This window comes from Pipistrellus hanaki, assembly GCF_964339955.1.
Source record: "Pipistrellus hanaki genome assembly, chromosome: 9".
In the NCBI taxonomy this organism is placed as follows: Eukaryota; Metazoa; Chordata; class Mammalia; order Chiroptera; family Vespertilionidae; genus Pipistrellus; species Pipistrellus hanaki.
The window spans coordinates 25,537,534-25,552,927 of NC_140511.1; positions in this window are offsets into that span (position 1 = coordinate 25,537,534).

Genomic DNA, 15,394 nt, shown 5'->3' on the forward strand with positions numbered 1-15,394 from the left:
TAATTCTAAAAGCATTAAACAGATATTGGGATGTTATGTAATAAATTTGAAAATTTAAAGATAGTGGATGAATGTGAACACAAAACCTGATTCAAGAAAAAAATAGAGAACCTGAATAGGTTGATAACATTAAAGCAATTAGGATCATTTAAAATCTTACTATAAGGGAAACAACTGTAGAGTAGTTGTTCCATTTGTTTTCTTTTTACTTTATTTGTTTCTTCATTTATTTCTATCACCATGCACCCCCTCTATGCTCTTTTTCATCCCCACCAACCCCCTTCCATGCTGCAATGACCACACTGTTGTCCATATCCATGAATTCTTTCTTTTTTGCCTTTTTTGCTCAACCCCTCCCACTCAGAGCAGTCCGCCTGCTCTCTTGAGTCTGTCTTTATTTTTCTTGATAGTTTAGTTTGTTCATTAGATTCCACATATGAGTGAAATCGTATAATACTTGTCTTTTTCTGACTGGTTTATTTCACTTAGTATAATGTTCTCCAGATCCAAACATGCTATCGCAAAGAGTGAAATTTTCTTTATTTTTACAGCTGAGTAGTATTCCATTGTGTAAATGTGCCACAGCTTCCTATCCACTCATCTACTGATGGACACTTGGGCTGCTTCCAAATCTTGGCTATTGTAAATAATGATGCCATGAATACAGGGGTATATATATCCTTTTGAATTATTGTTTCCAGTTTCTTTGAATAAATTCTCAGAAGTGGAATCACTGGGTCAATATGGCAGTTCCATTTTTAATTTTTTGAAGTTATCTCCATACTGCTTTCTAAAGTGGCTACATTCCCACCAACAGTGCATAAGGATTCCCTTTTTTCCACATGCTTACCAACACTTGTTGTTTATTGATTTATTGATGATAGCCATTCTGACAGGTGTGAGATGATATCTCATTGTGATTTTAATTTACATTTTTTTAGGTCTAGTAATAATTAATGTCGTTTTCTAATACTTTTTTAAATCGAATTTATTTAAACAATACAACAAAATTTAATCAACAATATAGTTGCCGTTGTTTTCTACTACTTGTGCCCAACGCTCAGGAAGCATTTTAATCCCTCTGTTGTAAAATTCTTGTGATTTTGATGCAAAAAATTCGGTCAATGCATTTTTGAGGCATTCTTCATTATTAAATTTTTTTCCAAAAAGAAAGTTTTGCAAAGAACGAAACAAATGGTAATCGGAAGGGGCAATATCAGGAGAATATGCAGGTTGAGGGAGAACTTCCCATTCCAACTGGCGCAGTTTTTCAGCAGTGATTCTTGCAGTATGCGGTCGTGCGTTATCGTGGTGAAGAATTACGCCCTTCCGATTAATCAGCGCGGGTTCTTTTTCTCTTAAAGCTTGGGCTAACCTTTCCAATTGGGCACTATACACTGCACTTGTAATGGTTTGGTTAGATGATAAAAGTTCATAATGAAGAATTCCTTTAAAATTCCACCAAACACACAACATCACTTTTTTCGCATGCAAGTCAGGTTTTGGCGTGGGCTGCGGAGCCTCATTTTTGTCCAACCATTGAGGCCGCCTTTTCAAATTAACATACAGCACCCATTCTTCATCTCAGGTAACAATTTGCTCTAAAAACGGCAAACGGTTTTGACGAGAGAGGAGCGAACTGCAAATTGTGACTCTTTGATTACGGTTGTTGTCGGTCAACTCATGAGGAACCCATTTTCCAAACTTTTGGACTTTGCCAAGTGCACGCAATTGATTGGAAATTGTTTTTTGTGAACAATTTAAAGTTGTCGCAAGCTCTTGTTGGGTAATTTGAGGATTTTGCTCCAAAAGAGCTTGAAGAGCTTCTTGATCAAAATTGGACACACGGCCTCGACCACTCTTGTCATCTAACGAAAAATTTCCCTCGCGAAATTTCTCAAACCAACGCTGGCATTTTCTGGCGCTAACTGCATCTTGACCAAGAGCACTACAGATGTTTTTTGCAGCCTCACTTGCTTTTCTTCCTAATTGGAACTCGTAAAGCATGCAGTGCCGAATATGCTCTTCATCCGCCATCTTCTTAGCCCTAGTTTTGCAACAAAAACCAAACCAAACACAAACTTTTTCAAGCAAAACTTGTTAAGTGCACTTCACACGTTCTGTAGATACCACGTGTTTGAAGGTTATGTCAATACAAGTCAACGCCAAGCAAGATTTTAAACGAATGTTTAAAAACGACATTAATTATTACTAGACCCGATATCTCATGATTAGTGATGTTGACCATCTTTTCACATGTCAATTGGCCATCTGTATGTCCTCTTTGTAGAAATGTAGTCAGGTCTTTTACCCATTTTTTTCTTTTAATCCTCACTAAGGATTTTTCCATTGATTTTTAGAGAGATCGGAAGAGAGGTAAAGACAGAGAGAAATATCCATGTGAGAGAAATACATTGATTGGTTGCCTCCTGCACAAGCCCTGACCGGGTCCGGGCTGGGGAGGAGCCTGCGACCGAAGTACCTGCCCTTAACAGGAATTAAACCCGGGACCCTTTGGTCTTCAGGCCAACTCTCTATCCACAAAGGCTTATCCATTTTTTAATTGGACTGTTTGGCAGTTTTTTTGGTGTTGAGTTTTGTAAGTTCTTTATAAATTTTGGAATATTAACCTCTTATCAGATGTATCATTGGCGAATATGTTCTCCCATTCAGTGGATTGTCTTTTCATTTTGTTGGTGGTTACCTTTGCTACGCAAAAAATCTTTAATGAAATCAGAATTTGAAATCATAGAAGATGCATTATGTATGTAATTCATGCAAGGAAGACTGCAGAGACCTCCTATTAGCAAAACCATATCAAAAAGAAAGTCCAACATTAAAAGATTAATGAACAAAAGCACTTTTAAGCTATAAATTAAAATGTTTAAATTTTATGTTTTAAGTCAAAACATTTCATTTATGTGTAATTTATATGTATATAGTGTATGTATACATATATATGATTCTGTTTAATCAACTTTTATTTTCTTTCTTAATTAACTGACCAACTACCACTTCTACTCACATCATATCAGAAGACATCTACTCTATTAAACATTAAGGAAATGAACTAAAGACTTTAATTTGTGTAGGGAACTAGTGGGAGGGAGTAAGACTAGAATGGCGTAGAAGTTATGCATTTTGAAAAATAAGTTTGAATTTAACATTTATTTCTGAGAAAATATTTAAAAATATTAAAGAAGCTTATCTTTAGTATTAATGAATATAGCATAAATAATCTTCAAATACTACTTTTTTCATTACTTATTCATATACTAACTTGAAAATAACATGTCACTTCCTAAAGCACTGAAGAAAAAGTTAAATATAGAGAGATAGATATATAGACCTCATTTATATATAATGTATGTCTCCATTTGTATAATTCTGCCTTTCAACACTTTCAGAAAAAAACAGGAGGTTATTCTACATCTGGTCTTTTGGACAAAGTTAGCCAGGAATTTTGTTAATCTTTGGAGTGATCAGAGGTTTGAAGGATGTTTTAATCCTGCTCTGAGTATGTTAAAGATGTCTTTGTTAATTTCACAAAACCCAACTAAGAGTGCTGTGAGGATTAAATTTTGACATTCAATCCAGATGACTACTTTATTATGGAAAAATATTCCCCATCCCTTACCTAATCCAGAAAGTCTATTCACAGAGAAGTCACTATAGCTACACTATAATACAGTTGCAAGTATTAAAATTGAAGATTATAAGAAGAAACACAGCTGTTAAGAAGGGCAATGACTGAGTAAATTTATTTTAGTTACATGTCTATGATGAGGTGGATTATTCAAAAATTTCCCCAAAATTCATTTCAAAGGCTTTGCCTTTAGCATTTCAAAGCTGTTGGATAATATTTGGGGGGGGGGGAGTTTTGCTTCTTTTATACTATCTAAAAGCTAAATATGCAAAGGCTGATAAAATAACGGTATCAGGGAGTTCTGAATGTCAATTGTGTGCACAGATGTCTCAGTTGAAACTTGAAATATTGCCATGTTTTATAGCTGTTCTTTCTTGAAGAAGTTATGTGCCCTTGTGCAGTGACATAAGCTCTCTTATGACATAGAGAAAAACTGGTAACTCAAAAAAAATGGGTAAAAATTTGGTTCTCCAAGTTAACCAACCCTTGATGTGAGTTATTAAACAGATAAAGTGTTACATATGTATATTTATTTGCTTTTATTTTTAAAAAGTCAAAGCATATCAAGGTACATTTCACCTCAGATGAGTACATTCAAATTATTTTAAATTTCAAAGTTAAAATACGTGGTGCTGCATTCAGAAAGTCAAGATTTAAAAAAATAAACTCCTTTAAATCTATCATAATTTTCCCAAAGATAGGACGCTTCTTTTCCCATTGCAATATGAAGTCAGAGACTACTTTATGAATATTTCCTACAGGTCCTTTAGTAACCCAGTTGGATTCGAAGGTTGTAGAGATTTGTTAGAGAGCTAGATTTCCCATCTCTGTGTGTACATACATTTCTTTCTAAACCATGCTTCGTAAAGTGTATTTCATGAACTACCAATCAGAGGCTTTGCAACACAGTCTTGCGAAGGATTTTCATTGTCAAAAAGCATTTATTTCATATATCTCTTATATATCTCTTAAGAATGTGTTTTTCTAAGATATATTCTTAGAGATATAGAAGAAAAAATTTTCTCCAGAAAACAATGCTCTTATTTTTCAAACTGAAATTTCCTACATTTATTTGACCTTTTCCACATAACCCAAATTGATAGCCTGTAGTGTGATGAGGCAAATGCTATCCTATGGAATTTAACCTAACAGCGTATTCTGGCTGGCCTTAAGAAAAAATACTTATTTCTTCAAAATGCATACACTGAAGTTTGAGTATTTGCAATGAAAAAATACATTGTACATTATAGTTACTAAAAGCCTACCATTTTACTGATTCCTGATTAAGATCAGCACCAGAGGTTCGTTTGCTTTGACTGAAGTGGTCAGACTAAAGAGGTTGCAGGAACACAGTCTCACATGGTGTGGGATACTGTTCAGAAAATTATAATAGGAAGAAACTAAGGTTTTTGAGTGAGCAGGAAGTGAGGGAAATGACCTGACTTCTGCTGTTTTGGAAGAAAGTTTGGAAAAGCAGGCATTGAAAGCTGTAGTCGTTGAGAAAGGCTGCACTTGAGGCTTAAGGCATATAACAGGTGCAGAGATATTTATCACTCTGGGTCGGAGGGTATTAGTCTAAGAAATCTTTGAGGAAAACTTGGAAGGATAAGAGTAGGTGATATTTTCTAGTCATTGTATCTACTTTTGTTTGAAACCTCTGCTGACCTTTATAGCTGTCAGTGCTAATTTATCACCCTTTTAACTCATGTGGCTTTTATTTCTTCATCAGCTCTACGTAAAACCATACATTAGCGGTATTCATGTCATTTCAGCCTGTTTTATTATTTCAACTATTTCATCTCTTAGTCCTCTGAGTGTAATTATTTTGCTGCATATATCAGTAATTCTTAATCCTTCTTTGTTCTTCTTTCCATTTTATTTCCTTTACCCCATTTGATCATATGGTTGTATTGTTCTCAGTCTCTACTTTTACATTTTTCTTTTCTATTGCTCAATGAACGTTTTAAAGTTTATTTTAGCTGGCATCATTTTTTAAGGATTTTTTAAAGTTCATTGATGAGAGAGAGAGAGAGAGAGAGAGAGAGAGAGAGAGAGAGAGAGAGAGAGAGAGAGAGAGAGAGAGGCTGTCCCATTAACCAATGCATTCACTAGCATCCTGTATTTGCCCTGACTGGAGATAAAAGTTGCAACCTTGGAACATCATGATGAAGCTCTAACCAACTGAGCTACCCGGCCAGGGCTGCATTATCTTTTTATTGAGTTCGTTGTATTTTATTTCTGCTCTTGAAACTTATTAAATGTCAAGCAACTAATATAAGGGAGGAAGCTGTTTGTTGATATTGTTATAGAGATCCCGAACAATCAAACAATGCAGGAAAGTTTGGAGAGATTCACTTTATTCCCCGCAGTGGGCTTAGAGAAAATGAATTCAGATTCTAAGCAAGGTTAGAAGCAGAACTTCCCTTTTTTTTTTAAGGAGCCAGCCCAATGTGCACATTGAAAACAACACAGTTCTATCCAATTAAAAAATGCACCTGGCATGGCATTGAAATTACGGGCATATCTAGTCTCTGGCCTACAAGGTCATACAGCTAAGTTTATCTTCATCATTCTTCAAACAGGCTACAGCAGGCTAGAAAGCAAAGTTATTTTTTTAGACTAAGAGGCCATCTAAGAAAAACAGCAGAAAATTCCAAACAGCAGTTTTGTTTTGTTTTGTTTTGTTTTTACAAAATAGGGGTTTTCCTTCTCAATATAAAGAAGAAATCTAACACTCATACCTATATGAACATCAACGTACTTGAACAGCAAGGCAGGGACACACTGTTGACTCTGTTGCCATGCTCTCCTTCCTCTCTTCACGAATTTACACATCTCAGGTTATGTGTCCCTCCCCCAGGCAGCCTCTCCTAGGCTCCTAAATTGAGCTAATTATTCCTATTCAATGTTTCCAAAGGACCTTGTATTTGTTTCTGGTCATATCATCCATTTTTTATTTTTAAAAGTATTAAAGAGACAATCACATAAAATAAGCTACAGCACTTACTAAAAAAACTCTGAGGAGAATGTTATTTTACATCACTTTATATCCTTTATATAAAAATTCAGTGAGATATTTCTTATATAATTCAGTGCTAATAAAAACAAAAACCTTCTATTTCTTCTAAAAAAAAAACTCATATGATTTTTGGTTTTTATTTTCTGATAATGGGAATGATATAAGTGATTATGTGCTTAATTTTAGGTAAGGCTGCCAGGAGGTTTAGTGTAAAATCTAAAATTCTTTTAAGAGAACCTTTTATTTATTTGTTTATTTATTATTTTCTAAAAATAAATTTTAACTTTTTTAAAATTTATTTTTATGAATATTTTTAATGTTCTATTAAAGGTTCTTTTTATATTATGTTTTTAATTTGTTATTTTTTATCTTTTTGTTTTAATTTCATGTATCTTTTGTGATAAGCCACCTCAAACTTTGGTGGAAAAGGTAGAGAATTGGTAAATATTTATAAAAATAAAATGCAGATAAAGAGGGCAACTATCCAGTGATTCCTTTATTCTAGAGAAAACAGATTATTATAAAATCCCTGATCTCTGTTTAGTTTGGGGACTAGGTTTTTGAGGTCAATTGCACCAGTTTAGACCTGTTTAGATATTCCTAGAGAATCCAGTTTCAGGAAGGGATCAACTGATTAAACCTGAAATTGTATTTGAAGGATTTAATAAAATAGATTTGAACCTGTTCAATTCCTCCTGAAAGCAACACTACACCATTAACCTACTTCCAAATTGTTTGCATCCATCTCTTTTTCCCCTTCAAGCTTCCTTTATGTAAATCTTGCTGACCTGGAAATACATATATAGATTTTCCATATTTTGAAACTGTAGCCCTGAAATGCCATGGCAGAAGGCATAGTTTCCTGGTGTTCCTTCTTTGCCATTAAGCCACTGGTTTTGTTTTGTTTTGTTTTGTTTTGTTTTGTTTTGTTTTGTTTTGAGATTTCCTATTACTCTACTTCTTAATTTTAAATAAACCAGTATTCAATTTGCTTTAAGTTCTTCAGAGTATATGAATAACATTTAAAAATACAGCATTGTGATAGAAATCAAGCTTTGAAATTTAGACACAAAGGTCTGAAGATCTCTATTGTATGGAGACCAGTAGCCCTGTGCACGAATCTGTGCGCCAGTAGCTCTCTGTGGGGCCTGGCTGCTCCGCTACCCAGAGGCTCTCCATGGCCCAGAGGCCCATCTGCTTCCAGGCACGGAACACTTGCCTTGTCACCTTGGCAATGAGGCAAGCATTCCACCAGGCTGCTCACACAGCCCACTCTCAGCGGCTGTCACCCCTCTTCCCCGCCAGAACTGGGGGACTCTGGTGGGGCTGAGAGGACTTGGTGCTGCCATCTTGTGGCTATGAGTGCTGCCATCTTTTGTGACAGAGTGGTGGTTAATTTGCATATTACCCTTTTATTAGATAGGATGCAAAGAAGATCTCTGTTTGGGTTATATAAAGGGTGTTGTTAGTTTTTGCATAGATGTTATTTCTTGCATAATAAGGGTATTATGAATCTGGGGGGGGGGTGGATAAAGTGAAAGCATTACAAAGAACTGAACATGCATTTTACAACTAAAGCTAGGGATGGACAGATAGCCTGGAAAGGGAATAAAAGCAAACATGTTCTGCCAAGAAAATATATTTTTAGGAAGTACTAACTCACCCAAAACATTGTTGGCAGCAAATACCACTTCCCCTTGTGGTTAGTTTTCATGAGCACTCTCAAATCAGGTCAACAATTTTCTTGGAGGCACCTATGAGACATATTCATTCATTGAAATATATATTTATTGAATGTCCACTTTGTTCCAAGCACTCTTCTAGATGTTTGGAATGTATTAGTGGGCAAAACCCACAAGAAATCCTAGCTGAAAGCAACAGATAATAATAATATATGAATAAATAAGTAAAGTATATGATAAGCATAAAGTGATAAGTAGTATGAAAAAAATTAGGAGAGAATAAAGGAGATATACTAGTATGTATAGGGGTGCATGTGAAATTTTAAACAGGGTATTCATGGTAGTTCTCGAGAAAGAGACATTCAAGCAAAAATTTGGGGGTGTGAGAACTTCAATATTGGGATAGAAATGTTAGCTAAGATGTGTCAATATCATCTGGCTCTCAAGAGAGAGAAAAGCAAAAGGGAACTTAAAGTTATTTTTACTCAATTTAATCTTCAATTCTGAATGTTTCTAAGTGATTTCAGCCTTAGGTGAAGACAGCTAGGTTTTTTATTAATTTTCAGTCCAAAACACAAACTTCACTTAAGGTCAAGGAGAGGCAATTGCCTTTTATACCCACTTTAGTTATCATGAATTAGAGCAAAATGCAGTAGATGACCTTGAAAGTATAAGCACTCCATATAAGTGCGGCATATATTAGATACCCAACATTAGACACTGAAAACAGGTACCATAGCTTGACAGTTCATACAACACTTTCCAGGAGATTCAATAACAATACATCAAGATATAATCTCTTCCAGGACAAACTCATCCTTCCCAAGATGCCAGAAATCTTTTGTCTACTTCCCCATACCTGAGGTAATATATCAAGTAGCCATGAAAATGTCACGAATGTGAAAGTAATTTTAATGAATCAAAAAAGTAGGCAACATGTCCACAGATGTGTGGTTTAGGAACTATGATCAAATGGAGACAATTTAACTCACTCAATGTAAAAGTGACAGTTGCTAGATTAAATCACGATCATAGAAATCATATGATCTGAAAAAATGATGAGATTAAATTGATTCAAACACAGAGATTTTTAAAAATGTATTTCAGATAATTCAGTCTGTTGATGTTAACACGTGCCCAAGGTCACTAGAAAAAAAAATAGATGCCGGTGTCTTCATTTACTGCCAAAATTTCAGCCATGCTCGGTCCTTTGGTCTGACCTCTACTGTATGTATTTTTATTCCTTTAATGAATTAATGAGAACTACCACTTGTAGAACATGTACAATGTGTCAAGTACCATATTAGATGCTTTTGCATGCATTATCTCACATTCTGATATGTATGTGTATATATAGGTACGTGAACATAATGTAGGAAGATGGGGGAAGAGAAGGAATACTAGCTACATTTTACAGGAGCTCAGAGGTAATGGCTCTAAATTCACATACATAGGAAATATCACAGCCAGGATTCTGCTCAAGGGTTTCTAGCTTTATGAACCATCTGCTATCGACAGAGGCCACTATAATAATTACTGCTTGCACTAGAGGCCCGATGCACGAAATTTGTGCAAGTGGCTCAGCCCTCGTTTGGCCATCTGGTCTAATTAGCATACTATGCTTTTATTATTATAGATAGTATTTTTTTTTTGCTTATAAAGTCATATTTTATTTGATTACAACAACATCCTAAGAACATTCTAATTAGCTATACTAATGGGTGTGAATCAGTATCTCATTATGGTTTGATTTGCATTTTCTCAATGATTAGTGATGATGAGCATCTTTTCATATGCTTTCCATTTGTATATCATCTTTGGAGAAAGGTCCATTCAAGTTCTCTGCTCATTTTCTAATACGGTTATTTGGTTTTTTTTGTTATCGAATTGTTAAGTATTCCTTATGTATTCTAGATACAAGTCCCATCAGATATGTGATCTGTAAATATTTTCTCCCATTTCATACATTGTCTTTTTACTCTAATGATTGTATCCTTTGCAGCAGAAATGTATTTAGGTTTGACATAGTATCATTTGTCTATGTTTCCCTTTGTTGCCTGCCTGTGCTTTTGTATCATACCCAGGAAATCATTGCCATTCCTTGATGCTGGTTGGACACTGATGTTCTGCCTTGCAGAAGAGCCTGGGAGACACTGATCCACTTATGGTAATGTGTGAAATATAGCCTTTTTATTCTTTTTTGGAAAAAAATGCACAGGTTTCAATGACTTAATACAATAATATAAACTGCCACTCCTACCAGTATTTGCTTCCTAGAAAGCTGGAGGAGGGTCCTTACTTACAGGGTGAGTTTTAGGGGAGTTACCGACTAAAGATAAATTTGACCAAGAAGCTCATAGAAATATACTAAGGCAGAGGGAATTTTGTTTCCAGTCCTCAATGAACATTCAGCTCATGGTTGTGAGAATTTTATAAATTATTCATGAGGAATCACAGCATAGAGATTAAAAGGATGGCATCAGAGTTAAGTAGATCTAAATTCTAATCCCTATTCCGCTTCATGTGACTTTGGGATGTTTAAACTTTCAAATCTTTAGAAAGTGTTCCCCCTTTAAAATAGTAATAATAATGCCTAACAGTAAGGTTGCTTAGAATTTATGTTGAACCACTTCACAGAAAATAGAAACTTAGCAATTATATACTCTCATTTACAGTGAACCCTTGACAATCTTTAAGCTCTAATTTTCATATATAGTATATATGCTTTCATTATAAAGTCCACCAGAAAATGTTATGAGTTTTACTTTTAACACTCATATGTATTTTAAAGAAATTAATAGGGAGCCTTAGCTGATTTGGCTCAGTGGATAGAGGATGTATCAAGGGCACATGCCTGCGTTGCAAGCTCAATCCCCAGTAGGGGGCATGCAGGAGGCAGCCAATCAATGATTCTCTCTCTTCATTGATGTCTCTTGCTCATTCTCCCTCTCCCTGCCTCTCTGAAATCAATAAAAATATAGTTAAAAATATATTTAAAAGAGAAGATAACATTAAAAAAAAGAAATTAAGAGGAAAAATTGCATTTATTTACCCAGATATTTTCCATATAAATTTATTTTATTTTATTTTTTCTCACCCTAGGATGTTTATTGATCTTAGAGAGAAAAGAAAGTGGAGTAGGGAAGGGGAGAGAGAGAGAGAGAGAAAGAGAGAGAGAGAGAGAGAGAGAGAGAGAGAGAAAGAGAGAGAGAGAGAACATCGATTAGATTGGTTGTCTTCCAGACGCAACCCATAATCTTGGTATGTGCCCTGACTAGGAATCAAACCCACAACTTTTTTTGTTTTGTTTTGTTTTGTTTGTTTGTTTGGTTTGGTATATGGACAATGTTCTAACCAACTGAGCCACCTGGCCAGAGTTACCATTCTTAATCTATCTTAAATGGTCAAGTTCCCTTTAGTATCATTTCTTTTAGCCAGAATTTGCTTTAGCATGTTTTGTAGTGTGTGTCTGCTGGCAACATTTTCTCTTAGTTGTCCTTCATCTAAACATGTTTTTATTTCACCATTATCCTTGATAGATGTTTTTGTGGATATATTATTTTGACTCCCCCTCCTCCTCCTCCTCCTCATCCTCCTCCTCCTCCTCCTCCCTCTTCCTTTTCCTCTTCCTCTTCTTCATCCTTCTTCTTCTTCTAAAGCACTTAAAATGATGTTCTGTTTCCTATCATTCATACTAGCTGCTGGAGAATCTGTGACCTTTAGAATTGTGATTCCTCTATATTTGTGATGTGTTATTTTTCTCTGCTTTTAAGATTCTCTTTTTACCTTTGGTTTTTAGCAGTTTCATTATGATGTGGCTAGACACAGCTTTCTTTATATTTATCCTGTTTTGTGTTTATTGAGCATCTTAAATCTGCAAATTTATCTTGTTAGCCAAATTTGGTGAGTTTTTGGCCATAGTTTCTTTAATATTCTCTGCCTAATTCTTTCTACTTTTGGGACTCCAATTCTATTTATATTGCTTTCAATGTTGTTCTACATCTTCCTCACGCTCTGTTAACATTTTTTAAATCTTTCTCTCTTTATTTTCCATATTGGATAATTTCTATTGATTTATCTTCAAATTTCTGACATTTTCCTGTTAAATCCATTCTGCCATTAGGTCCCGACAGTGAATCTTTTTATTTCAGGCATTATATTTTTCCTAAAATTTGTATTTGGATCTTTTTTATGTGTTTGATTACTCTGTTTGTCTTTTCATTGATTAATATGTCTTTTCCTTTATCTCAGTGAACATATTAGCTGCTGTAAAGTCATTGTCTAATAATTACATAACTGTATCATCTGAAACTTAGCCTCTCCTTATTATCTTTTCCTTTGATAGTAAGTCCTATTTCCTTGGTACTTTTTATGTCAAGTCATTCTGAATTGTTTTTGGCATTATGAACATTGTTTCGGAGTCTCCGGATTCTGTTTTTATTATTATTATTATTATTATTATTATTACAAAGTGTTGATATTTTTATTTAGCAAGAAATTAACTTGGTTGTAAACAAACAGAATTTTGTCTTGTTTATAGGGGGTAACAACTCAAACCTTGCTTAAGTTTATTTTATCTAAAAAAGTAGAAGGATATCCTATTTTTGGTTCTTTTATCTGAGCTACTTGCATTCTGTCTTTGTTACTTGAATCAAATTAGGATTTAGGCAGAGGTTGTCTGAGTCTCTAGAGTTCAGAGTTCCCCTCTCTGGTTCTTCTTTTCAGAATCCCTGCCTCATTCTATAGCTTCCCAGGGCTTCTGTCTCTTGCTTCCTCAGGCCAGAAAGATAGAAGGCTTTCTATGTGAGTTTTTGCCACCCTGTACTACATACATCACATTTTTATTTTTATTTATTGATTTGAAAGAGAGAGAGAGAAACATCGATGTGTTGTTGCACTTATTTATGCATTCATTGGTTGATTCTCGCATGTACCTTGACTGGGGGTTAAACCCAAAGCTTTGGTGTATTGGGAGGACACTCAAACCAACTGAGCTGCCTGGCCAGCTGGAGCACCACAATTTTAGCCAAACTGGGATATTCACTTTGTGTTGGTCATTTCCTCCACATTTTCACTCTGCCTGCTTCACTCTCTTGACCCTTCAGCTAGCTGTGTTTTTGGTTGTTGTTGAATTTATAGTTGTGGAAGGTCATTCTGTTAGGAGCTTTTATTCCTGCATACTAGCAGAACTTTCCAACCAAAAGTAATTACAAAATTTAAATTTTTGGATAGAAATAATTATTGAAAAGCATGCTTGATATTTCAAAAAATTATATTTTTGTTGTGGATGAAAGGGGCCACATGCTAACCCGGCAGGCTCAGGGAAGGCCTTCATGGTGGTCTTGCAAACTCAGAGACCTAAAGTAACCACAAAAGATGGTCTGAAATTAATCTTTAACTAAAAGCAGTTATGGTGAGTAATTAATGTCCTAGGCTGGTATCTTCACTGACAAGGTCAACCTTTACCTTAACTGAGCCTATCTTTCTTTTTGCAAATATAATAACACTAGAGGCCTGGTGCATGAATTTGTGCATGGGTGGGGTTCGGCCAGCCCTCCCTGATGGGGGCTTATGGGGCCAGGCTGGCCCCACCCCCAATCAGGATGTTGGGAGCTGATCAGGGGTGGGGCCAGCCAGGGTGGGGTGATTGGGGCCCAGTTCAGGCTGGTTGGCTCCTGCAGTGTGCATCATAGCCACCAGTCATTCCGGTCGTTCTGCTATTCTGGTCTCTGGGCTTTTATATACTAGCATATAGATACCCTTGAAATGTCTGTGTAACTTGTAACTCCCCTTTTCTGGACCTGTTGGGGCACAACCTAATGTACCTGGGTGCCAGGACAGATGCCACAAATTCCTTCATTGTTATCATGTTAATTGTTGACAGTTGGCTATCCTACACCCATCTAAGTGTATGCCTCTCATTTTACTTTTTATCCAATCCCAGAGGTTTCAAGCTTTGCTTTCTCCCACCTATCCAATCTATCACCAATGGATTTCATGTAACCCACCCACATCTCCTCCTTTGATTGCAATGTGTAAAAATAGATGAAAACCCACCATTTTTCCAAGCAGTGGCTTCCAGCACTGAGAACCTACTGTTCAACCAACTTTGTGGTATTTTAATTTCCATTTTATAGATAAGAGAACTGAGTCTTGGAGAAGCAGCTTAAGGAAAATCACAGAGCAAGTAAGTGTCAGAAGCAGGATTCCAATTTAGATGGGCTCCAAAGTATCTACACTTAACACCGGTGTTCTTTATTAACCACCAGATTGGCCCATATGTAAATTATTATATCATCAGGCAGATGGTTTTGATATGAGTAGAAATAGTATATTGGGGACCAGCTATAATGGTAAGAAATATTAATCATGCTCTGTTAACCGTGATTGTTTTGTCCTCATTAAAGAAAGCACATTCTAACCCGGCTAGGGGTTGCACGCACACGGGACCTGGGAGCTCACCTGGAAATGTGGCCCATCCTCCTCATTTAGGAGCTGCCTGTTATCAGGGAAAGATTAACCACCTTGTTGCAGAAACCAGAGCTGCCAGCCCTTTGAAGACACTCAGCCCTTTACATACCCAAAGGCCTTTACAAATCTCTAGCCTGCATTACCTGTAACTGCCCAGTTGGCATTACCTTTTGCCTACTTCCCATGTAATCTCTGTCCTTCTACCCAATGTAAGCAGCTGACTTACGGTGGGTGCATAGCAGATTTTTGTTGATGGCCTGCTGCTCTCCCATACTGTCGGCAGTATTGGAATAAACGCTTTTATGGTTATACTCTGTCTCTGCTTAATTGGCTCAAGTAGTGACAGGCTGCACGGACCCATTGATTGTCTGGTTACAGTTTCAAGTACTCTATTGATACAGCGCTAGAAATGAATTGAGTAGTAGAGAGCACGTGGGTCTTCTAATCAAGGATTCATCAGTCTTCACCAAACTTAGCTTGGAAAATCTGGCAAAGTATCAAGAGACAGTGAGTCCACATTTTGGAAGGCAAGTAGAGATGAGGAAGTAATAAGCAAATTATTTACCAATGTAGATG